The sequence below is a fragment of the Pelodiscus sinensis genome, chromosome 4 (genome assembly GCF_049634645.1).
Source record: "Pelodiscus sinensis isolate JC-2024 chromosome 4, ASM4963464v1, whole genome shotgun sequence".
In the NCBI taxonomy this organism is placed as follows: domain Eukaryota; kingdom Metazoa; phylum Chordata; order Testudines; family Trionychidae; genus Pelodiscus; species Pelodiscus sinensis.
The window spans coordinates 68510602-68535742 of record NC_134714.1 but is presented as its reverse complement, the minus strand read 5'-3'; the positions used below and the strand labels follow the sequence as shown (position 1 = coordinate 68535742).

General features: G+C 42.8%; 1 protein-coding gene across 5 annotated transcripts in view; it reads left to right on the top strand.

Annotated features, from left to right (window-relative positions):
* Nucleotides 1-25141, top strand: part of RGS6 (regulator of G protein signaling 6) — a 505151-nt gene that overhangs the window by 285922 nt on the left and 194088 nt on the right. Inside the window, exon 1 of one of the 5 annotated variants that reach the window (XM_075927287.1) lies at nt 9224-9322. The exons of the other annotated variants lie outside the window; for them this stretch is intronic. The gene's annotated coding sequence lies outside the window, so the exon portion shown is untranslated. Of the gene's footprint in view, nt 1-9223; nt 9323-25141 lie in introns of those variants that run through there. 5 annotated transcript variants of the gene reach the window in all.

The following is a 25141-nucleotide window of genomic DNA, read 5'->3' as shown; positions in this document are numbered from 1 at the left end:
CCATTTTCATGTCACATCTTATTCATGTTATGCTTGAAGGCTAAAACTACATTTTCAGTGGATGTTTTCCATACTGATGATAATTGGTTTCTTTTGGATTTGATCACCATTATGCAAACTGGGCGGTTATTCAGGAGCCTCTTCCTCCCCTCTCCAAACAGGTTCTGGAAGTAAATAGATAAAGCCATGTCTGCCTCTTTCTAACATTCTGTATTGTAGGTAAAGCTTGTAGCACCTCTTAAAGTCAAGGTTGTCTGACAGCTCCCATTATAAGATCATGTTTTCAGTTACTTATAATGTTGCTAAAGTTTAACCATTGTCTTAAACATTCCATTGCAGAAATTGACATAAATTGATTCTTTTCCAACGATTCCATATCACAAAAGGACAAGTAAGCAGAAATAAGACAGAGATTCTAATTATTCATATAACTAAATTATCGTTGTATATAGTTTGCAACATATTCTATTACAATAGATGGACCAGTAATATCTTATCTCCAACTGTTTTCCATTTCAGAGTAAAACAAAAACCACCATTTGTACAGTACTGTAATGAGCAGAAAATCTTTTCCCATCCTGCAGAGAATCATTTTATGCCTTGAAGCATGAGATTAGATTGGCCCTTTCTGCTGACTTTGATTTCATAGATGCAGTGATTTTCAGTTTTGCCTACCCTGAAAGCCGTCAAAAGTAACGGAAGAGTCAATCAGAAGTTCACAGAGGGAAGTCTTGATTCTATGTTGCATAGTGAATGCCAGTGAAAATGAGGTAGGATCAGATGTTCAAACAGAAAAAGAACAAGCTAAAAATTACTTAGACAAATTAGATGTCTTTAAGTCACTAGGCCCTAATGAAATACTTCCTAGAATACTCAGGGAACTGATTGAGGAGATAGCTGAGCCATTAGCTATTATTTTTGTAAAGAGATGGAAGGTGAGGGAGATTGTAAAGGACTGGAAAATGGCAATAATATAGTGCCCATCTGCAAATAAAGGAAATAAGGACAACCTGGGAATTACAGACCAGTAAGTTTGGCTTCAATGTCCAGAAAGATAAGGGAGCAAATACTTAATCTACAGACACTGGAAGATAAGGTGATAAGTAATAGCATGGATTTGTCAAGAACAAATTATGTCAAACCAACCTCATAGCTTTCTTTGATAGGGTAACAAGCCTTGTGGATAGGTAGAAAACAGTAGAAGTGCTATATCTTGACTGTAGTAAGGGGTTTGATAATGTCTTGCATGACTCTCTCATAAACAAATTAGGGAAATGCAATCTAGATGAAGTTACTATAAGGTAGGTGCATAACTGGTTGGAAAATTGTTCCTAAAGAGTTATAAGTGGTTCTACCTTGACTATGAAGGGCATATCAAGTGAGGTCCTGCAGGGATCAGTTTTGGGCAGTATTCCTTCTTATTTTTTCCATCCAGATATGGAATACATTTTTTATATGCACTGAGGCATGTATGGATGTTCACCACCAGTAGAAACACATGCTTCCAGCTGTGGTCACTGTGGGTGCTCTGCTAATTAGCTAGGTGGCATTTGAATCTCTCCTGGGTAGCTGCCCAAGAGCTCAGCTTATAGCTAACACTGGTTCTGGGTCAAGCTCCATGCAATATCTTCATCAAGGATTTAGACAATGGCAAAAAGAGCACACTTCTAAAATTTGCAGATGGTGCCAAAGTGGATGGGGTTGCAAGTGTTTTGAGGGATAGAATTAAAATGCAAAATAATCTGCACAAATTAGAGTAATGGTCCGCAATAATTAGGATAACATTTTAATAAGGGCAAAGGCAAAACATTCCTCTTAGGAAGAAACAACCAGTTGCACACATGCAAATTGGGAAATGAGCCTGTCTGTGGAAAGGCATACGGAGGTCACAGTCAATCGCAAGTTATAAGTATGCTGTTATAACACTGTTGCAAAAGAAAGAAAGAAACAAACCCCAACCATTATTCTGGAATATATTAGCAGGAGCATTGTAAGCAAGACATAAAAAGTAATTCTCTTCTCTGTACTGATTAGCCCTCAACCTAATGACGCATTTCAGGAAAGATGTGGACAAACTGGAGCAGTCCAGAGAAGATCCACAAAAATGATTCTGATCTAGAAAATATGACCTATGAGAGAGATTTAAAAAATGGGTTACCTCAGTCTGTAGATGAGAAGACTGAGGCTTTGTCTACTCTGTGAGTTTATGCACAAAAAGTAGTAGTGTAGCTGCTTCCGTTTTGCGCAACCTCCCCTCCCCCTCCGTTTTGTGCAAGATCTTTATGCCTCTCTGGAGAGGCATAACATTTTGCAAAGTACTGAATTTGTATTTCACGTGTAACATAGACAGCAATACAGGCAGTCCCCGGGTTACGTACAAGATAGGGACTGTAGGTTTGTTCTTAAGCTGAATCTGTATGTAAGTCGGAACTGGCATCCAGACTCTGCCGCTGCTGAAACTGATCAGCGGCTGACTACAGGAAGCCTGAGGCAGAGTTGCTCTGCCCCGGGCTTCCTGGAATTAGCCTCTGATCAGTTTCAACGGGCTCAATCTGGACGCCAGTTCTTACATACAGATTCAACTTAAGAACCCCAGGCGTCCCCAAGTCAGCTGCTGCTAAAACTGATCAGCGGCTGATTCCAGGAAGCCCGGGGCAGAGCAACTCTGCCTCCGGCTTCCTGTAGTCAGCACTGGTCAGTTTCAGCAGCGGCTGACTTGGGGACGCCTGGGGCAGAGTAGCTTGGGTGCTGCTGGGTTGCTCCAGTAGCGCCGCTCCTCGGCGCTACTGGACCAACCCAGCAGCACCCAAGCTGCTCTGCCCCAGGCGTCCTGACTTAGCCGCTACTGAAACTGACCAGCAGTGGCTGAATCAGGACGCCTGGGGCAGAGCAGCTGGGGTGCTGCCGGGTTGGTCCAGTAGCGCCCAGAGCGGCGCTATGGGACCAACCGGCAGCGCCCCAGCTGCTGTACCACAGGCGTCCGGAGCAAAGCCGCGGAGCACTGGGGCAGCCGAACAGCCCAGACGCACCACGGCTCTCCTGCTGCCCGCGTGCTCCGCGGCTTTGCTCCCCGTCTCCCTGGTCTGCTGGTCTCCAGCAGACCAGGGAGATGGGGAGCAAAGCGGAGCAAAGCCACGGCGCACGCCGGCAGCGGGACAGCTGCGGCGTGTCTGGGCTGTCCGCGTGCTCCAGGGCTTTGCTCCACTTTGCTCCCCGTCTCCCTGGTCTGCTGGTCTCCGCGGCTTTGCTTCCTGTCTCTCTCCAGCAGACCAGGGAGATGGGCAGCAAACCCCGTTCGTAACTGCGGATCCGACATAACTGCGGGAGACAGCATGGGTGCTGAGGGTGGAGGTGTGTGTTCTGGGAGGAGGCAGTGTGTGTGAGGGGGATAGGGTGGGGTGCTTATCTGGTGCCCCGCTTTGAGGGTCACACATTGCTCCACAGAATCCGCCACTCCCAGGCATCTGGAGAAACATTTCGCTGCACTGCCATTCCCCCAACTAAAGTAGGGAGGGGAAACGGCAGCCTGTAGAGCTGCCACTTCTGCTCCCTGCCAGGTCTGAATGACAAATCTTCCTGGATTAGACACACCCGGATTACAGAGGTTCAAGTGCAATACATAGAGAGGGCCCATTGTATTAGACATCATACAGATGAGTAAAAAAATAAGGAGCTTACATTCTAAATATAAGACAAGACAAAATAATGGGTTTCAGAAATAACAGCAGAGATAGATTAAAGGGATACATTCATGTACTTGTGTTGGGGCAGTAGCATGTAAGTAATTGATTGACTGAATTTCATGATTGGATCTAAGCAAAGAGTTGGTTAGAACCTGGTTGGGTGGCAATGGGGCCATCCTTTACCTATGCTAGGTTGTCTGAGATCCATGGGCGTGGTGGAATCCTTGGCCTCCCTTGCAAGATATCACATCTCCCCTCTGCACCCATGGCATAGTCAGAAAAAAGCTACACATGCAAAATCATGCAACTTCCATTCCTCTAAAGCATTACTCCTGTGCACAGGAGTATCAGATCATCCAAGCTGAAGAGATGTGTTCTATCATGGGCTCTTTCAAATTCCTGACCTAATGTTGTCAAGTTCTAGGGGTATGTGTGTCTCGTTTTCTGTAAGTCTCTTTTCAGCACAGGGCTGAGTTCCAGACAGGAGGGAACTATGGCAGGGCAAAGAGATTCAAATGGGGTGAGTGGGAAATACACATGTACAGCACTTCTGACTAGAAAAACAGATGGTGTTAAATAGGTGTTGGCTAAGGACATTTCAGTAATTGTTGCAAACCAATCTAGCAGAGTAACCACATTTTACTCTGATGTGTCACATTAATTATAGTCTAGGTAGGGGTTATTTCAGAGAAGCAGTGACTGCGTTAAGTTAAAGTGACTGACTGCAACAATGTAATCCCTGCAGAGATAAAGTTGAATTGTGAAGCATTATGGATAACACGCTACAGATAGCTGCAAGGACAGAAATATTTTCTTAGCTTATAAAGTACTGCAAAAAATGCTTGCTAACAGATTAGCTACTTCTTAATAAGAACTGAAGTATTTATTCTGGATAGATTCTTTTGATTGGGAAAGTGTTTAAAATGATCTTATATTATGTCTATAAATATGTCCTTGATAGTTTCCAATACTATCAAGTATATATTTATTTTGAATGAGTCTGTGCTCATGCACACAGAGAAAAGAATAAACAGATGCCACGGGGCTTTAGAGGAATACATTTATTGTTAAGGTTTTTTACTTTTAATTACAGCTGGGAGGACAATCTTCAGCCAGGCATTAAATTGGGTCAACAGCTAAAAAGGTTTGAAAACAGACATTGATGGTAGCGTTGTGTGTGTGAATACACACACAGAGAGAGGAAATAAACTACAGTGTGGTGCTGGGCCTGATAAGCTTTTGAATGCTGTAAGGGTCTCATTAACATTCAAATAACAACCACATTTTCTCTCATGTATTATCATAAGATAGTAAATACTCCTAGGATGTCAAGGCATTAGACTCAGCAGACAAATTCTAATCCCTTGAGTTTGATTAGCTCCTAGTAGCCATCCTCCAGAGTCATCTTGTACAGTAGCTATTATAAAATGACTTATTTAAAGAAATTACTTGGATGACTGCTGTCATCATTAAAAGATTATAAGTATGAGTTTTTCAGACACTCACATGTCCTACCAACACCTCTTTAAAATCTTGCATGGCCAATCTGAATCCTCTTTTATGGATTCAACGATAAAAAAAAATCCTGTGTCAATTAATAACATTCATATGTGGGTCAGAGTGAAGTTGTCACTTCAGATTCCTAGCGCACACACATCACTAGGTGATGAGACATCTTATTTAAAAGAGAAGCAGGAAGTGCTTGCATTAAGATTACTGTTTAGAGGCAGAGAAGGTAAGAGATTGTCAGATGGAAGTATTGAGAGGGAAAAATCCATTCAAACCTGGCGATTTATTGTTTGGTGGAGTCTGAATGAACCAAGCCTCAGACTAACAAATATAACAAACGCTTTGTGGTTACACAGAGCTTTCCTCCTGGGATCTTAAATATAAATAAGTCTCAAGACCTTGGTAAGATAAATTCATATTATAGTCCTCTTATGAAACTGTCGAACTGGTACAGTGGGGCTGACAATAGGAAAAAGCTTGGTAGGTGCCAATAGCTATCAGGATGTTTGTTCAGAGCCTCGTGTTTGAATTGGGCACCCAACGGATTTTTGAGATCTAGTGGTTTATCTGATGTTGATGTAGTCAGAGTGCCTTTAGGGTTGAGGGGCTCATGGTGAAGGGGATGGTGCCTTAAAAACTATTTTAGAATAGATGCTCCATATCAGTACTTTGTTGTGTTATAGACATGTTGGCCTCAGGATATTAGAGAGAAAAGCTGAGGGAGGACGTATCTTTTATTGGACTAGCTTCTGTCTACAGCATTTTACCCTTCTCACCAGTAGATCCCACAGCCTCTCATTTATGCTGGCATACATGCTAATAAAATAACCTTACCCTCAAGTGGAGAATTATGCTAGTTCCTCATCCTCTCTACCATATTCCTCATCACCTGTATCTAAAATTGCTACCGCTGCCACCATGCGGTAGGTTTGGCCCAGTCATGATGTGAGTGTGAATGCCAACCTCAGGGAAGACTCTCACAAAGCAGCCTGGGCACTCCAAACCGGTGGTGTGGTTCTATTGCTACAGTTCACCAATTCAGCAGCAAATCTGCTCTCCTGAAGCAAAATTACAGTCTTACCATGGATTTACATAGTGCCCCTCAGCACTCCTCTCTGTCATGTCATGCAGCAAGTTGGATTTAATTCTGGCTGCTTTACTCCAAAAATCACAAAACATTCAGGTTACTCCCAGACCTGAGAGACTCCATGTCAACTTGTACATCAGCTCTCACACTAAAGACAATGCTTGTAGCCAACTCTATACTAAAGGATTTGTTAACTAGAAAAGGAAATAAGTTATTTGCAGGTTTATATACACATACATACAAGTCAGTTAGTATTTGGTTCCAAAAGAGGACAGAGATGTAAACTGTCAACACTGAATTTATGTTAGGGTTAACCCAGGTTCAACCTGAGGATCTCTGCTTTGGTTTCTTAGCTCGAGTCCCATGAGATCCCAAACAAGAAAGAGATGAAGAATTGTCATATCAGCTATCTTGATATCCTTCTCCTAGAACTCAAACTGATGAGACAAGCCCATCTGCCCATATCCTACGCAGGGGCATATAGGAAAGCCTTTTCTATTGGGAAGTTTCACGCTATCCTGCTTAGCTTTGATTGTCCTCCTTGATGGGCAGGGGAACCACTCCTCCTAACTGAGTTCACAATTTCATGGCAAGCATTTTTATAAAGCAGCCCTTATATTACCTTATGGCATGAGGTACTGACATCACAAATAAGATTAATACAGACGTTTACAAAAGAGTTACCATACAGATGAACTGGTCTGGTTTTCAGCTATGAATTTGCCCATTCTCAGCTGATGCCTAAAGCCTTGGCAAAAGCTGGCACCTGGTATACAAGCATCATAGCAAATTACCCATCATATCTGAAACAGCCTACATCCACTCTGCTCACCAGTTTCAAGCTGTAGAGCCAGGTCTTGTTAACATATACAAATTGTACCCCTCTCTAGAAAAGGTGGTAAGGATGATCAGGGAAATAATAGACCAGGAGAAACTGTACAGCTCAGACTTGTGCTGCTGCATTTGTTCTGTTTTGCCTATTGTTTCTTTTCTATGTAGGTGGAAGAACTACAAGAATAAAATCCCTTACTATTATCATGCCCTCTTTTCAAATTGGCTGGCGAAATACCTTTCTGTAGTACTATAATTTTTGAAATTATAGATCACCTCAAATTTTACCAGCAGCTCATTCATCCTAAAATTACACATACCATGAGAGTCAGTTTCATTGCTCCCCAATGGATGTTGTTCCCTAAACATTCTCCATGTAAATGTTGTGGTAGATTATTGTGTTCACCAAAATGTGACTAATAGCACTGAGTCAGACAGAGTCTGGGTAATCTATGTGCAAGTTCCTCACACAGCTCTGCCAATGGGTCTCATTCTTGATTTGTAGCATGCCCTGCTGTGCCAGTCCTGGGCTGTCACGCAACTCTGCCAATGGACTTCAGTCTTCATCTGTACTGTCCTTTGTGGTAGTACTCTGTGCTTTCTAGCAGGTTGGCCACTGCACCTCAGTTCTCACCTGCAGCACATCATCTGCTTGGTGATAAATCAAAGCCTGCTGACATGCAACTCTGCAATAACATGTCAGCTGATGTGATTCAGATTATCATGGAGGAGAAAAGCTAAGGGAAGTAATTACATTGTATTAACTGGTTTGCTTAAACATGCAAATGCTTTCTTAGTCTGACACGACTATAACTAAGAATGACCGCGCACAATACTTTGATAATATGGCCAGAGAGACATTAGTGCTGTAAACGAAGGAGCTCTGGTGTCAAAATGGAGTAACAAAACACACTTCCCAGGGCATCCAACTGTGTGTGTTTACTTTTCACAGCTGTAGTGCTGAAATGGGGATAGGGGTTGAATATTAACACTTAACAGAGAAATCATCCCCCTAGGAAGGAGAAATGCCTGTGAGCATTGCTGTGAAAATTGATTTTGATTGGGTTGTAAGTGTTTGAAGAATCGCACTGTAGCACCTATGTGTTACAATTAATATGATTCTAGTGTAAAGTGGGCCTAGTATACCTCTCAGTCTTCATCTGTCAGCAAGAACATGGGTTCTCCAGTACTTCCACAGCCTCATTAATGACGGTGGCCAAAACTCTAGCAGAGATTATGTTTGCTACTTCCTTTTTGGTGCACCAGTACAGAACACATTGCCAGTTATAATGCACACAGATCATGTAAGGAACGGGCTTGGTCACTGCAGATATAGAACAGACAACAAGAAGAGTAATTGTTTTTTACAAAAAAATATTCACAGTGAATCTAAGCCATAAAATATTTTCCAGCTATGCAATATTCCTCAAGTTATAATCATTTACACATATGGTAGGTCAAATCATGAACCTTGTGGTTTGATAGTACCCTTTAATCATCTACTGTGTATTTAGTAGTCTGATTGAAATAAAGAAATAAAGTCCTGATGACTCTAATTGGAATTACTACAGATAAAATCAATTCTTATATCAGTTCCTCTTTGCTATAAATGTATGCTTCAAGTAAAAACAGTGGCTGGTACTGTGAGAAATCTGACAGGTATCAAGTAATTACAACAAAAATATTGCAAAGGAAAATCAAAGCACAGAAGGGATGGTATATATTTATCAGCTGGGGCTGTCAAGCAAGTGATGTGAACAGGATATTGCAGTCCTTGCATAATCAATCACTCAGCAAAACACTGTCAAGGCTTCTGCGACATTGAAATACCTTTGCCAGAGAAGATGAGCACAATTCCGATAAGCCTAAGGAGAGCTTGGCTTAATTATAGTAAACCTTTTTAAAACATTACTTAAATTAGGTAATTTTTGCTGAGATGTTGGGGGGGGGGGGGTTGTTTGACAATGAGAATTTGTATAAATATTAATAATATCCCCAAATAAAAACCTTTGGATTTCCAGTAAACTGTATTTCAGTAAACATAGTGACTGAGAACCTGCAAAGGTAATAGCTAAAAGTTAACCTGCAAAATTGACCTTGGTACAGATGTCATTCATCAAAGCCATTCCTGAAAGTCGGTGCTACAGGTGGAGAAGATACGTAAATAGATGTGCTCCTCTGCTTGTGACTGTTCACTGGAGTCTAACACAAGGTCAGTGCGTACCGTTGCTAGGCTGTATGCAGCTTTGTTATGATGCATTCTGAGAATGTACATGCTCTGTAGCACTGGAGCATGCCAATAATTGTTTCTATAGTTAATGGCCACTAGAAACAAGCAGCATGATATTGCAGCAGTTAACATTAGGTTCCATGTTTCAATAACTATGTCATCACTTTTACTAACTGTAAATACATGTTTGGATCCAATGGCAAGACCGTTAAAGATCAGAAAGATTTCTTTGGCGATGGGGGGAACTATATGCCCCTGATATAGGATGATCTATGGGGTAGAGGGCAGTGTTGGTGGACATTCCAGCTCCCCTCTCCTGGGTTGAATATTGTGGTTAGGGCAGCAGAACAACCTGCCACCCTGCTCTTTCATCAGGATTATTTTGCACAAGAAACAAATGTTATGTCATTCCCTCCTGGTTTGGCAGAGGCCAGGAGGGCTGGCAAATCTGATTCTCAAGACATTGCAGCTGGGGAGTAACCGTAGAGCCCTGTCCTTAGGGTTCTGTTAGCTTTTCTCTAAACTCTGGCTTTCCTATTTCTTTCTTAGCTCTGGTCTACATTTTGAAATAATCCCCCTTAGGTCAAATTAACAAGTGGAACATCCACACTACCAAGCCCATTATTTCAAAATTATGAACCACTTATTTTGAAATCTGTACTAAATCTGTGATTAAATCAATGTTAGTTATTTCAAAATAGTTTCCTAGTGCAGACATGGACTTAGAGAGCACTGCACTTCTGAAACCCTTACACCATACCTTTGCCAGATGCCCCCTTCACATGGGAGGACTGGGGTATTGGATGGAGGTTTCATTGGTTAGGATAGTAGTTTCTAATTAACAGGATAAAAATCCTTCCAGGTGGATGCCAATTAAAATTTCCATTTGAAGACATTCGTGAAAGTTGGTTGCTAAGTACAGATATTTTTCTTGACTAAATAGGAAACGTCTTTCTTGGTATTTCCGCACGTGGAACTACACCCGTTGTCAGGAGCTATCCCATGTGCATATAATGAGCTTTGAATTCTTCTGTCTAACCTGAGCATGTGGATTGGAAAGGGCTAGGAAAAAGAATCAAAATCTGATACTCTGCTCCTAAGCTTTTGTTCAGGTGCATTTCTCTTACTGTGTGCTTCCTGAATACCTCTCCACCATTTCCCTGCAGGAGGGCAGGAGAGTGCCTGGAGCTCTTGTAGCTGCTTCTAGCTTCAAGAGGGCCATGGGCAGCCTCAGCATGAATTACAACAGTCCTAAGCCTGCTGGTGACTTAATGGGCAAACTCCCAACCACCTAGACCACAGGGAGTTCCAAAGGGACTTAAAGCAACCTCTTTCTGCAACCTCCCCACCTCTGTTCTTGTAGCAGGCCAAGAATAGAACAGAGAATCATGAGCAAAATCTTACATATACATAGCGTGACCATATTTCCCTATGCTGAATACGGGACACCTGGTAAAATTGCTTGGATGTAAGTGAGTTTGATGGCAAGCAATCAGAACTATGCAGTACAAATATTAAGTTGATTGAACCTATATTAAAAAGACATACTGCATTATTATAACTAAATTAGGTAAATATATATACTTACAATTAAGTGGCTACTGCTCTTTAGAAGTGCCTGCCTTGTCCTCATCTCGCTGTCCTCCAGCGTGGGCTGGTAGTGTGAGAGGGAGCTGCAGGAATCAGGGCAGGGTTGCTGGGGGGGTGTGTGTGTGGAGGGACATGGGTGTGCTGCAGGAGTCAGGGCTGCATGTGGGGGGGCAGGCGGTGGGGGTAGGAGTGCAATAGTCAGGGCAGGAGGCTGTGGGGTATGTGGAGGAGTCAGAGCAGGGGACTTGGAGTGTGAGGGAGGTGCAGAAATCAGGGCAGGGGGCTGCAGGTGGTGGGGGGGAGAGAGTGGGGAAGCCCTGGGACCAGGTTACTTACCTTACCTGCTGTCACAAGGGAGCTGGGGGCTGTCTATGTGGGGGCACTGCTGCTGGGAACCTGACAGCAATGTGAGAGCCTCCCTAGCTTCTTCCCAGGGGCTGCTGGCAACAGCGAATGCCAGGAACAGCACATAGGCACACAGGTTCTGTTTAAAGAGCCTGCACCAGACATCCCCAGTCAGCTCTTTCAACAGACAGTCTCTGCTGTGGAACATATGGGACAATTTGCCCATTTTTTTAAAGGGGGACACACCTTCCAGAGAGCTAAAATAAGGGACTGTCCCGTTAAAAATGGGACAGATGGTCACCCCTACCTGGACAGATAAATCCTTTATTAATTTTGTTAAATCAGAGCTGTAATTTCGCCTTCCCTACCTGAAAACGTCCATACTCAATCCGTGTCTGACATGGGCTAAGCAGCATGAGTCTGACTTTAAGAGTATGCTTAAATTCACCTCTGTTCAGCAAACTACCAAAGCATGAAGCTGGTTGGAGTTGTCTGGTCTGCTGATGGTGACTTGTAATGTATGGCAATCCTTTGCATTACTGAGGTGTGAGCATTAATTTAAACTTAAAAAATACAGCTCAGTCAACTGGATCTAGAGCTTTAAGGCATGTTGGTAACTGGAACTTCTGTGTTATGTTCCCTTCTCGTGCTCAGTGACCTTGAGCAAGTCATTTAAACTCTCTCTGGGTCAGCTCCTCAACTGGTGTTGAAGTCAACAGCACTCTACAACTTTAGGATCTGTTCTGCTTCAGTTTACCCATTTGTCAAAAGAGGACTCTCTATTTGCTGATTTCAAAGGGAAGGGAGGATGAGAGTGGGTCTGCCAATACCTACCCCAAAATATTGTGGGCAAAATACCTTTGTCTGATAGTTTCTTTCTTCTTTTTTGTCATGATAGAGCACAAGTCCAGCATGCAGGCTGATGCCATTAGCATTTAAAAACACCAGTGACCCAAGTGCTGTTCTGTTAGTGCTCATTCAGAATAACCATTGATGTTGGAGTTGCTTCTTATTTACACTATAGAGCAGTGTTAGACATATTGGATATAAACCATTTAGTGCCATAAAAGCAGCATATGTATGTGGAAAAACATAATTTTCCATTTTTAAATTTTCCACAGATTTTTAGAAGTACATATTTAGCAACAATTGGTCAACGCAGTTCTGAAGCTTAGTTAATATTTATTAAAGTCCTTAAGCTCTGTGCCTAAAAGGCATCATAAAAAGGTCATTGGTGACAAATATTTCAATATCAGATTGTGCCCTGAGACTATGTGAACATGCAATGACAACAAATAAGACCTCTGCCCTCCCCCACATCACCTTACACAGATTGCTTTATGGCTCTTACCAGCTCCTGATACTGCTTGGAAGCAAAAGTGTGAGTAATAGGCACAGCCAGGATTCCACCCTCTGGTCCTCCCCACTGGGCACTGACCAGCATAGGTGGCCCGTTGCTTGAGAATATTAAGCAACACTTGATAAAGGGATGTCTCATTGCTCCCCAGCCCTCATTTTAAGCTCCTAAAATATGGTCCTGTCCTGCTTTTAGGTGCAAAAACTTGCTTTTGTCAAGGGCATTACTTGTTATGAGGCAGGGTTCAGTTTGCCTTATTCAACCTATTCATAAATGATCTGGAGAAAGGGTAAACAGTGAGGTGGCAAAATGTGCAGATGATACCAAACTGCTCAAGATCGTTAAAAGCAAAGCAGACAGGGAAGAGCTTCAAAAAAATCTTACAAAACTAATTGTTTGGGCAACAAAATAGCAAATGAAATGTAATGTTGATAAATGTAAAGTAATGCACATTGGAAAAGATAATCCCAACTATACATACAAAATTATGGGGACTAATAGCTATAACTACTTGAGAGAGAGAGATCTTGGAGTCATTGTGGAGAGTTCTCTGAAAACATCCACTCAATGTGCAGCAGCAGTCAAAAAAGCCAACAGAATGTTAGGAATAATTTAAAAAAGGGATGGAAAATAAGACCGAGAATATCTTATTGTCTCTATCTAAGTCCATGGTACACACATATCTAGAATATTGAGTACAGATGTAGTTGTTTCATCTCAAAAAAGATATATTGGCACTGGAAAAGATTAAAAAAAGAGCAACAAAAATGATTAGGGGTTTGGAATGGGTCCTATATGAAGAGAGATTAAAAAGACTGGAACTTTTCAGCTTGGAAAAGAGCAGACTAAAGGGGACGGGGGTATGATAAAGGTCTATAAAATCATGACTGGTGTGGAAAAGGTGAATAAGGAAAATTTATGTACTTGTTCCATAACATAAGAACTAGGGGTCACCAAATGAAATTAATGGGTAACAGGTTTAAAACAGACACAAGGAAGTTTTTCTTCACACAGCGCTCAGTCAACCTGTGGAACTCCTTGCCAGAGGATGTTGTAAAGACTAGGACTTTAACAGGACTCCAAAAAGAACTAGATAAATTTGTGGAGGTTAGGTCCATCAATGACTGTTAGCCAGAATGGGTAGGAATGGTGTCCCAGGCCTCTGTTTGTCAGAGTCTGGAAATGGATGACAGAAGAGGGATCACTTGATGGTTATCAGTTCTGTTCACTCCTTCTAGGACATCTGTCATATGTCACTGTTGGAAGACAGGCTACTGGGCTACAAGGACCTTCGGCTTGACCCAGTTCTTATGTACTTGCTCAGACTCTTCACAGCCCTTTGTCAGTTGGAGCTAGGGTGTCTCCCCTAGGTCTGTGAGGGATGTGGTAGGATTGGCTAAGAGGGGATGGGGCACCTTTTTGTGTCCTGGGCTGGAGTTGTATGCAGAGTGAGCCAGCTCAGATACCTGCTCCAGAATGGCCTCTGGTAAAACACCCTACTCCTGACCTTCTGAGTCCTCCCCACTCCATCGGATAGGACTGGCCCATCACTTCCCCTCTCCCATCCAGCATGGGATCACTCTGCTAACCTCCCCAGGAGCAACCATAGCCTCAGTGGGGAGTGAAAGTTGGGATGCTGCCACAACTTTGCCCCCTGCCCAGATTTGCCTAAATTGATACCCCTTCTCTCAACACTCCCTCAGGGGCACTCTGCCCACCTTTGCACAACCCCTTACCTTGGCAGGTAATACAATCTAGTCCTAAATTAGGGGACTAAAAGACATTTTATTTGGGTGAAAAATGGACAGTCTATTTGGTTTCCCCTTTCTAGTGTAGTTGTGGTGAGTGAAGCCTAGAGAGAGAGAGAGACATGAAAACTTAGCACACATATAAAAGAGGCTTTTTTAAAGGTTGCCACTTAAGCTTTGGTCACAAACTGGCATTGAACTTCAGTATGAGTGTAGCTAATGGTATGCTTTCCTTGTCACAACCTGTGTATGCCAAATTGTTAATCACACACGACAAGTGCATCCGGTTATGCATGATATTTTAAAATGATTGAAAAGTATTTAGAATACTACAGCTTCCCTCAAGTTACAAGTTAAAATAAACAAAGTACAGGCAGTCCCCGGGTTACGTACAAGATAGGGACTGTAGGTTTGTTCTTAAGCTGAATCTGTATGTAAGTCGGAACTGGCATCAGCCGCTGCTGAAACTGATCAGTTTCAACAGCCGCTGAATCTGGACACCAGTTCCACTTACATACAGATTCAAGATAAGAACACCAGGCATCCCCAAGTCAGCTGCTGCTGAAACTGATCAGCAGCTGATTCCAGGAAGCCCAGGGCAGAGCAACTCTGCCTCGGGCTTCCTGTAGTCAGCCGCTGGTCAGTTTCAGCAGCGGGTGTCTTTGGGACGCCTGGGGCAGAGCATCTCAGGTGCTGCTGGCTTGGTCCAGTAGCGCGGCTGCTCCTCGGAGCTACTGGACCAACCCAGCAGCACCCCAGCTGCTCTGCCCCAGGCATCCTGATTCAGCCACTGCTGAAACTGATCAGCAGCTGAATCAGGATGCCTGGGGCAGAGCAGCTGGGGTGCTGCCGGGTTGGTCCAGTAGCGCCAAGAAGCGGTGCTGCGGGACCAACCGGCAGTGCCCCACCTGTTCTACCACAGGCCCCTGGCTTTGCTCCATGTCTCCCTGGTCTGCTGGGGGGGCACTAGCTGCATCCCCCCCCAGCAGACCAGGGAGACGTGGAGCAAAGCTGCGGAGGACCCGAGCCGAACCGTGGCGCTTCCAGATCAGCGCCCTTCCAGATCAGCACCGCGGTCCGGCCCGGGTCCTCCGCGGCTTTGCTCAGCGTCTCCCTGGTCTACAGACCAGGGAGACGCTGAGCAAAGCCACAGAGGACCCGGGCGGACCCGCGGCTTCCAGATCAGCTGGAAGCGGCGCGGGTCCGGCCCCGGGTGCTCCGCCGCTTTGTTCAGCGTCTCCCTGTTCTGCAGACCAGAGAGACGCTGAACAGAGCAGCGGAGCACCCGGCAGGACCTGCACCACTTCCAGCTGATCTGGAAGCGGCCGCGGGTCAGGCCCCCGGTGCTCCGCCGCTTTGCTCCCGTCTCCCTGGTCTGCTGGCTCCGCCAGCAGACCAGGGAGACAGGGAGCAGCTTTTCTCGCTCCGGAGAAGGCGGGCGGCAGGACCAGGCGTCCCGCTGCTCTAGTTCTCCGGGGCGAGAAATCCCCGTTTGTAACTACGGATCCGACATAAGTCGGATCCGCGTAACTCGGGGACTGCCTGTAGAAAGCTACTCATAAATAATAATCACAGATTGTTATGCTTACTTATTATGTGTGTAGCTCCTACAACAAAAGCTAATGCTTTCTAGAGCTATTATAAACAAAAGGAAGGCTAAGAAACAAGCAACCGTGTCTTTGCTTCTTAATAAGAATTTTTCTCTTACCAACACTACTCATGGACTCTTTAAACTATTAATCTGGTGAGCAATGGTCAATGGATTGTAAATATCCCCTACCACATCATCAAGATACTTAAAGTCAACCATTCCTTAGCCTGTAGCTTACATATAAGGTTTATAATATGCTTTGATCCATTGGTATAGAATCAAAAGAAAGAACTAAAAAACATCCGATCCCCAGAAATATATGGATACAAATGTGTTGCGGCAAGAAAGGGGAAATGTAAATACAAGCTCATCATGAAGAAATGTTTGCCAAGCAGAAACACAACTATGAAAATAAAGAAATATTGGCTAAAAGAAGATTCAATATTGTCAAAAATATAAACTTATTCTAAGGTAGCATTTCAAACACTGGAAGAAGCAATAACAAACTGTAAAGATATACTTAATATTAACACTACATCATTTGTAGAGATTTTTTGTGAAGGAAACCTAATATCTGAATTCCGGTTAGAGCTCCCATGGATGTCTGTAGGAAAAAGACAGAAGTGAGCTAGTGGAAGATCTTTGAAAGTCACTATGCAACAAACAAGCAATTAGCCTGATTTCAGAGGTGCTGGGCAATTCCCATTTAAGCTAATGTAGGAATACAGAGGGTTTTGGAAATTAGGTCATTTGATGCTAAATCTGCCTCAAAAAAAAAAGGTACAGAAAAGATGTGAGAGTCTCATTCATAGCTGCAGAGAGAAAATATGCATGTCTTGAAAGTGGGCATGATTCATATGAAACCCAGACTCACCTAATACCTTCTCATATGTACTGCAGGGAACTAAAGCACCAAAGAACATGGTTGATCTCTGACATTAAATAAATTGTGGTAAAGGAACACAGAGTGAAACTGCTTTGTCAAGGGATTGGAAGTTTTGAAAGACATACATACTGTCCATCCTTGCTATAAGTCCAGGATAGGTTCCAAAAAACTTGGACTTATAGCAAAACAAATTAAAGCTGGGAATTTTTTTTGCCCGCAGCTGACTTCCATTTGTGCAAATTGGGGTTGGTTTTTTTGTGTGTGACATAAGAGTGGGGAATGAGAGGATGTATAATGCATCGGTTCCTACAAGCACCAACCATTTTAATGCAGAACGGATGTATTCCAAGAAGACTTGTAGCAGGGCTGCCCTGTACATCTCTGGCCTACTAGTAGCCAGCATTGAGCCAGCAATTGCTGTGGCAATTGTGTATTTTGCATTTTTATTTTGGGGATTTGAGACTGATGCTGTTCCCACCAAAGTCAATGAGTTTTGTCATTGTCTTTCACGTGTGTTGTTAAGAGAAAACACACATGAAATTGGTTTTAAATAATCAGCTCTCTAACCTAGTTATCACTTCCTGTTAATATTTTTGGTGTATCTTTCACCCCCCAAAAGAGCCAATACATTTAGAGCTACTGCCTACCTTCCAAGCTGTGTGCGCTAGAAAGCTATGCTATTTTCAAGTATCAGAGGGGTAGCCGTGTTAGTCTGAATCTACAAAAGCGGCGAGGAGTCCTGTGGCACCTTATAGACTAACTGAAGTGTTGGAGCATAAGCTTTCATGGGCAAAGACCCACTTGGTCAGATGCATGCTATTTTCAGTTACAGTTGAAACTCCTTTTAAATGGAAAAAAAGTCCCATTATAACATTTTGGAAAGGATAGAGGAACATGAGTTCCAGCTAGTCCACTCCTTCCCACCAACACCTGCTGGAGCTGGAATTCTTCAGGGATGACTCCAGAGTTCTGAATCCTCCATGTAGGATTAGGGAGCAGAAGCTCAGTATTGCTAGCACCAAGTGTTAAAAAAATCAGGAGTGAGCCCCTCCACCCGCTCCCTCCACCCGCTAAATAGTGAGCTCAAAAGTATAGTGACTGCTAGAAAAATACATTTGAGAAGCTTTTTATGTACTTTCTGGTTTCTGAAGTCTTAGATTATACCTGGATCCCATTGTTAAGCTTTTCTGCTCAGCCATGAGGCTTAAAATCTTAAGGAACAGAAAATATCACACAATGTGAGCCAGGTATGCCATGGCAGGAAATGTTCAAATCCACATGCAATTTCTAGCCCTGCTCTAAGGAAAACCCCTGTGATTGGCTGCCTTTCCCACCCTCTGGGGAAGAGCAGCTGATCAGCACTGCCGCAGGAGCCAGGTTTAGCTCTCCACACTCCACTTGAGAGCCAATAGATGTTTTGGAATGGGGAGGTGAGAGAGGGTCCAACCAACACCATTCTCACTGAAGGGGAGGAAGAAAGAGGGAGCAGAAAGACTCTAGTGGATCTGCTCCTTCCTTCTCCCTTCCCTCTTGGGAGAATGGATCAGTTTGTTCTCTGCTCCTCTCTCCTCTTCTCTAGCAGCACTAAGGCTACATCTAGACTACAAGCCTCTTTCGAAAAAGAGCGTCTACACTACAACCAGTACTTTTGAAAAAGCAAGCTGCTTTTTTGAAAGAGAGCACCCAGGCAGTCTGGATGTTCTCTTTCGAAAAAGAACAGTTTGCATTACATAGTACCTTTTATTGAAAGAGCACTTACAAAAAAAGGCGTTATTCCTTGTAAAACAAGGTTTTCTGCAGTCAAAAAAACTGCCACGTCCTTTCGATTTACTTTCAAAAGAATACAGCTGCAGTCTAGATGCAGGTGAAGTTTTTTTTAAAAAACAGGCCACTTTTTTCTAAAAAAAACCTGTATTCTAGACACGCCCTAAGTGTGAGAAGGAGGAGAGGGTGTGAGTAACCTCTGAAGCTGCCCTCTGGGCCTGAATAGAGGAGAAGAGGATCTTGGAAAAGCTGACCCTAAGCCCTGGGAGAAAGGGAGAAAGATCCGATGTAGTTGCATGTGGAGCAGAAGTAAATTGAGGGGGCAATGCTGATGTGGGGACTGGAGGGTTGAATAGTTGATTGCTGGGCTAGGAGATGCACAGATGTGACTAGGTGGAGACAAAAAATCATTTAACTAGAATGTTGAACTTTGGGGGAAAAGCTGATAGCTCTGAACCATCAGACACCCAGCCAGAGATTCTAGAGCAAGGGCTGAAATTCTGGTCAAATTTGGGATAGTTAGCAAGAGTGTGACTGTCACGCTCCCATTAGCAGTGGGCAGAGGGATTCAAAACTCAAGACTGACAAAAAAAACACAATATAATCTTTTAAAAAATATTTGTAAATACTTGGAATTGAAAATACTACAGTTACAATGCTACTGAACAATCTAGATATATATTCAGTTATCTATAATGCTAAGTGTTATAAGGGGTTGCTTCCACTGAAGTCAGTGATAGTCTTTTCTGGGACTCTAATGGAAACTGAATCAGGGCTTAGAGTAGTTTCCAAAAGGCAGGGGCATAGGCAAGGCTATTTGGCTGCTAGCCATTGTGAATTTTACAGTTAAATGTCTGTATGGATGTGAGAGAGAATTTGACGTTAAGATTTTCAGTTTAGGTAATTTAGCTTGACAAGATCCAGTCTATTCTGCACATGATTGTTAATACAGTAGTTTGTATTTCTGAACCAAAATGTTGATAACCTATATTGGGAGGTTGTGTTAAAATTTAGTCTGGTATGTAGAATTATGAAACAAAGGCAGAAAAAAATCTGCATTGAGATTCTGTACACACCTTCCCACCTTTCTGGAAAGGCTGGAGAATTACTGTTGTCCATTTCCAGTGAACTTCCTTCTGAGCTTCTACACCATTCCATCTCCTTAAAATAAATGGCACTGCCTCAGAATACCTCAAATTAGTATGTGATTCCAAAAGCAAGCTATTCCTAACTTCTCTTTTCACTTACAGACATACATTGTGTGTTGGCTGGTGTTTTCCTGTAGCACAGAGTTCAGAGAAACCTTTCAAGAATTCCAGCCAGCTTTGAACACCACCATGTAGTTTCCTTCCTTTTTCTCTCTCTGGCTGTTTTAACATTTATTATTGATGGACTTCCACCATCTTCTATTACCTACTGCCCTCAAATCCCTTGTGCTCCGCTGTGCAGCAATCAGCATGAAGCCCAGACTGCTGATCTCAGGGCTGTCAGGACGTGTTTCTTTTCATGCATACTTGCTAGCACAAACAGAGGGACCACTTGGCTCCAGGACAGAAGCAGCAGCAGCTAGGCAGGAATTTTTCATTAGGCAGGAAATTGATGGCTTGGCTTTTCATTTTTAAAGATTGTATGTAGACTGCTAGACATCAAGGCCTGAAGGCACCAGCATGATGATCTGTTCTGACCTCCTGCACATTGCAGACTCCAGGACCTCACCCACCCATTCCCATAATAGCTCACAACCTGTGGCTGAGATACAGAAGTTCTCAAATATTGATGAAAAGACTTCAAGTTACAGAGAATCCAACTTTTTCTCTAGTTTAAACCCACAAGTGACCCATGTGGACAGTGTGAAAATTAGAAATCCCCCAGGATCTCTGGGGAAAACTTATTTTCTGACTCAAAATATGGCAGTCAGTTAGATTCTGAGCATGTGTGTGAGACCCACCAGCCAGGAACCTGGGAAAGCATTTTCTATAGAAACTGAGAGCCCTCCCCATCGAATGCCTCCTCTCTGGCCACTGGAGATATTTGCTAACTGCAGTCATAGGTGGGCCATATGCAATAGTAGGCAAGCTTATCATACCATCCCCTCCATAAATGTCTCAAGTGCAGTCTTGAAATAAATTAGGTTTATTTGTGGGGGTGTTTTGCCCCTGCTATTCCCTTTGCAAGGTAGTCTCAGAACTTCATTTCTCTAATGCTAAGACACTAAGGTCTAATTTCAAACCTAAATGTGTTGGTGACCAGTTTATGTCCATTGTTCTTCTGCTAATATTTGCCCTTAATTTAAATAACTCCTCTTCCTCCCTGAAGTTTATCCCTCTGATGTATTTATAGAGAGCAGCCTCTGTTTTTGTTAGGCTAAGCAAGTCTTGTTTCTTCAGGCAGGTTCTCCTTTCCTCAGATCATCATATTAGTCCTTCTCTGCACTTGTTACATTTTTAATGTATCCTTCATAACCATGGTCTAACCATGGGAGACCAGACTGGTACTCAGTATTTCACATTATGTCTCACCAGTGCCTCCTATAACTGTAACTACACTTCTCTGTCTTGACTGGAAATACCTTGTGAGGCATATCCTGGGCTGCATTAATCTTTCTCACAGACACATCACATTGGTGGCTCATAGTAATCCTGTTATTGACCAGTACACTCAAGGCTTTTACTGCCTCCATCACGTCCAATTGATAGGTCCCCACCATATAAGGAAAAGCCCTGTGATTGACTATCTTTTTCACCTCCGAGGAAGAGCAGCTGTTCAGGGCACCTCAGGGGCATGGTACAGGAATACAAATTTGATAGGTTTGGGAGGGACCTATTTTGTGGTCCCCAGGGCCCATGCCCTCTTGTGCACACCGCTAGGATCCTGCAGCAGGCAGGCTTAATTCTCACCCTCCCACCCATCAGATTCAAGAGTTGTTTAAGGATAGGGTAGGGAAGCAATGGAACAGCCAGCACCATTCACACTGGAGGGATGAGAAAAGCAGAAAGATCCCAATAGCTCTGGGTGGCTCTGCTCCCCACTCTTCTCTGGTGACAGAGAGTGAGTTGGCACTCTACTCCTCTCCCTTCTTGCAACACCAAGCCTGGGAAGGAGGCCAAGTAACTCCTGGAGCTCTCGCACTGGGCCTGGGAAGGGGAGAAGAGAGCCCTGCTGCAGCTGTCCCTGAGCCTGGGAGAAAGAGGTGAAAATCCCATGCAGTTTAGGAGGAGCAGAAGCACTCCGAGGGCGCAATTTAGGTTCAGTTTTGTTGAGTTGTGTTACTTACAGTTGCAATGGTTTGGGCCTTTATCTAAAATAAGAGATTAGCATTGCTTGTATTCTAGCTTTCTTCGGTTGGAGCACAATCCGTGTGAACAAGGCACAAGGGGGAATTTGTCTAAAGAACAAATGGAAGTTAGGTGCCCAGCTCCTGCCGATTTTCTCACATTATAATTAACCACATTATGGGCCAAATCCTAGTTGCCATACACATGCATACTTCCATTTATTTCAATAAAACTACTGCTGTGAATAAGACAAAACAGCAGCTGGCAGTCAGTGCTATGTAATCAAGAGACTTAAATTTTGTGTCACTTTAAGGGAGGATAGAGATGTGTCATGCTTTAGGTTTAAAGACACTCAAAAGTAGGAAAAATATGGTTCCCCCCATGCCCTTAGTGCTTGTGCATGTGTGTACAAGTTTAAATATGTATATCTATAGCACCCTGTGCTGGCTGAATGCTTTATAAACTCTGTTCACCAGCATTCATTCAGTTTCCAAATCAGTGTTTTGGTCTGAACACCTGTGCCTTTTTTATTTGTTCAACACAAACATTCACATGGATGAGATGTTATCTGCACGGGTGTTTGGGGAATTGCTTTAGTTCAAGTAAATAGCCATAGTGATAAATAAACAATTATATTCATTCATTACCCATATTATTTGCTAACTGTCCCTTGCACATCTCCTCTTCAAAGCTTTGTCCTCCCACCAGGATGCAGCAAATATAACATGTTACTTAGGTAACCACCTCTGCATCACGTATAGCAAAAACAAGGCAACAGTTTATGAAAAATCAATCGGCCAAAAAACTGTTTATGCAGATTATATGACAAAAATTTATGAATAATGAATATATTATGAAAATGAACACAACTGAAAAAATGTTAAATCATAACTAGCTCTTGATTTTAACATCTCTGTCAGACCCAAAATGTCACACAAGATTCTGTTACATGTTGAACCTCTCTAGTGTGGCACACTCTGGTCCAGCAACATCCTTGGTCCAGCATGATTTTACTTGGCCACAGCCATGATAAGTGGATATTAGGCTAAGTTTCCCACATTCCCATACATTCTCTGGTTCAGCACCAGTCAGGTCCTGAGGGAGCCAGACTAGAGAGGTTCAACCTGGAGCATGATACTCTGACATCAATTTTATTTTACAAAGTTTGGCTAATAGTTGAAATGATTAGTAGGATAGGCTTCTGAATTTTTGCTTGCTTATCTAGACCAAACCTAATCTCCTAATATATAAAGGGTAGCCCTTCACTATAAATCTAAGGGTAATGGGTTTCTGAAATCTCATAAACCAAAACAACCCTGATTTTGATAATATGATGTCAGGGGCTTAGAGTTTTCATAGCCATTTCTTCATATCAGCTGCATGGTCCTGGAACCAAACCAAACTCAGTCTGAATTTGTCCTGGTGTCTTCATAATTATTTGAAGAGTGGTTTTAGTGCTATAAAGCATTGTGGCAGCTTTAGATTAAGGTCCTGTGATGTAGAAAGAAATAACTCCCATTGTAGTCAATGATGAAAGTGCCTTCAGTGGAGCAGGATCAAGCCCTGGGTGTGTGGGGGGCGTTATTCAATGAATTCTGTAGAGTTACTATCTATAACTTTTTGTAATTGTTTTTGCGCTACTAAAGTAAGCATGGATGGTTTTATTACACACACAAATACCTTTTAAAAATCCTACGGGGTTCATGGTATTCCTATTATATAGTGGCAATGAGTTCCAAAGTCTGATCCTAAGTTACGTAAATATTTTCCTTTGGTCTGTTTTTTAAATTGGATGTTGTCAAGGTTCCCCACTCTGGAACTTCAGGTGGTTCCCTGCCACTAAAGGCTTTTGTTAAAACAAATGAAACTCTCCAAGGTTACATATTCCCTGACCATGGGCGATACGCTGCCACCATTCAAATGCAAAATCCCCTTTTTGAACCCAGGAGGATGTACTCGGGAATTTCTTGCTGTGGGGTATCCCCAAGCTCTTTAATCCTCCCTTAGGAGAGAGCTTGAAAACAAACTATAATACCTAATAACTGGCCTTCAGTTTAAGGCACATGCTTTCTAGGACACAGGAATTAGATCATAGTCTTTAAAAGGCGATTTTATTAACAAAACAAAGAAAATATTATTGGTAAAACATACGTGGTTGCTAGGTGTAACAGAGCAACAACAACAAAAAGATTAAAGCACAGAGAATTGCTTCCCTGGAATTCAGTTTCAGTTACAATGGACATGGGCTCAGCACTTAACCAAACCCCAAAATAAAGGAAGAACCTGATCATGTCTAACTAAACATTCCCTGTTCTACTCACATTTATTGTTCCAAGGTCCAGTCCTTTCTAGACATGGATATTGCTGAAAATTCCATGCCTGCTTCCCAAGCTTTCCCCCAGCTTTTGCTCTGAACTCACACAAAAGACTGAAGCAGGCAGAAACTGGTTTTCCTAATTCAAATTTCTCACTCTTACAACTAGCTCTTCTGGTTTCCTGCCAACACATCTTGGATACCCACTGTTTCTGGGTTTAAGCCTTCACAGGCAATTTTATTAACTGAATGGCTGGGATGTCTAGAAAAGGGCCCCTCACATCCATCACAGAAGTCTTTTTGAGGCTCCTTGATTCATAAATACAAAAGCCCTATAAACAACAGAGTTCAATTTACTGTCTCCTATATCATCTATTATTAGGCCCCCAACTTAAACCTGTCCAACACATTATCAATAAACTACAGCCTATACTGGAACAGGATACTAAACTCTGAGAGGCTCTGGGAGACAGACCCATAGTCTCCTATAGACAACCACCTAACCTCAAAATGATTCTTACCAACAACCACAGGACATACCACACTAATACCAACCCTGGTACCTTCCCTTGCAACAAACCCCGTTGCCAGCTTTGTCCACATATTCACTCTGCTGATACCATTATTGGACCCAACCAAGTGAGTTATAAGATCAAGAACACATATTTCTGCACATCCAGAAATATAATTAATGCAATCATGTGCCAAAAGTGTCCATCTGCTATGTACGTTGGACAAACGTCTCAGACACTTCGCCAAAGGATCAATGCCCACAAAACAGATATTAGACAGGATCACAAAGAAAAAACAGTTTCTTGCCATTTCAACCAGAAAGGACATTGTCTCAACGACTTGATTACCTGCATCCTGCTTCAAAGACCTTTTAAAACTTCACTTCAAAAAGAATCCTCTGAACTGTCATTCATGCTTA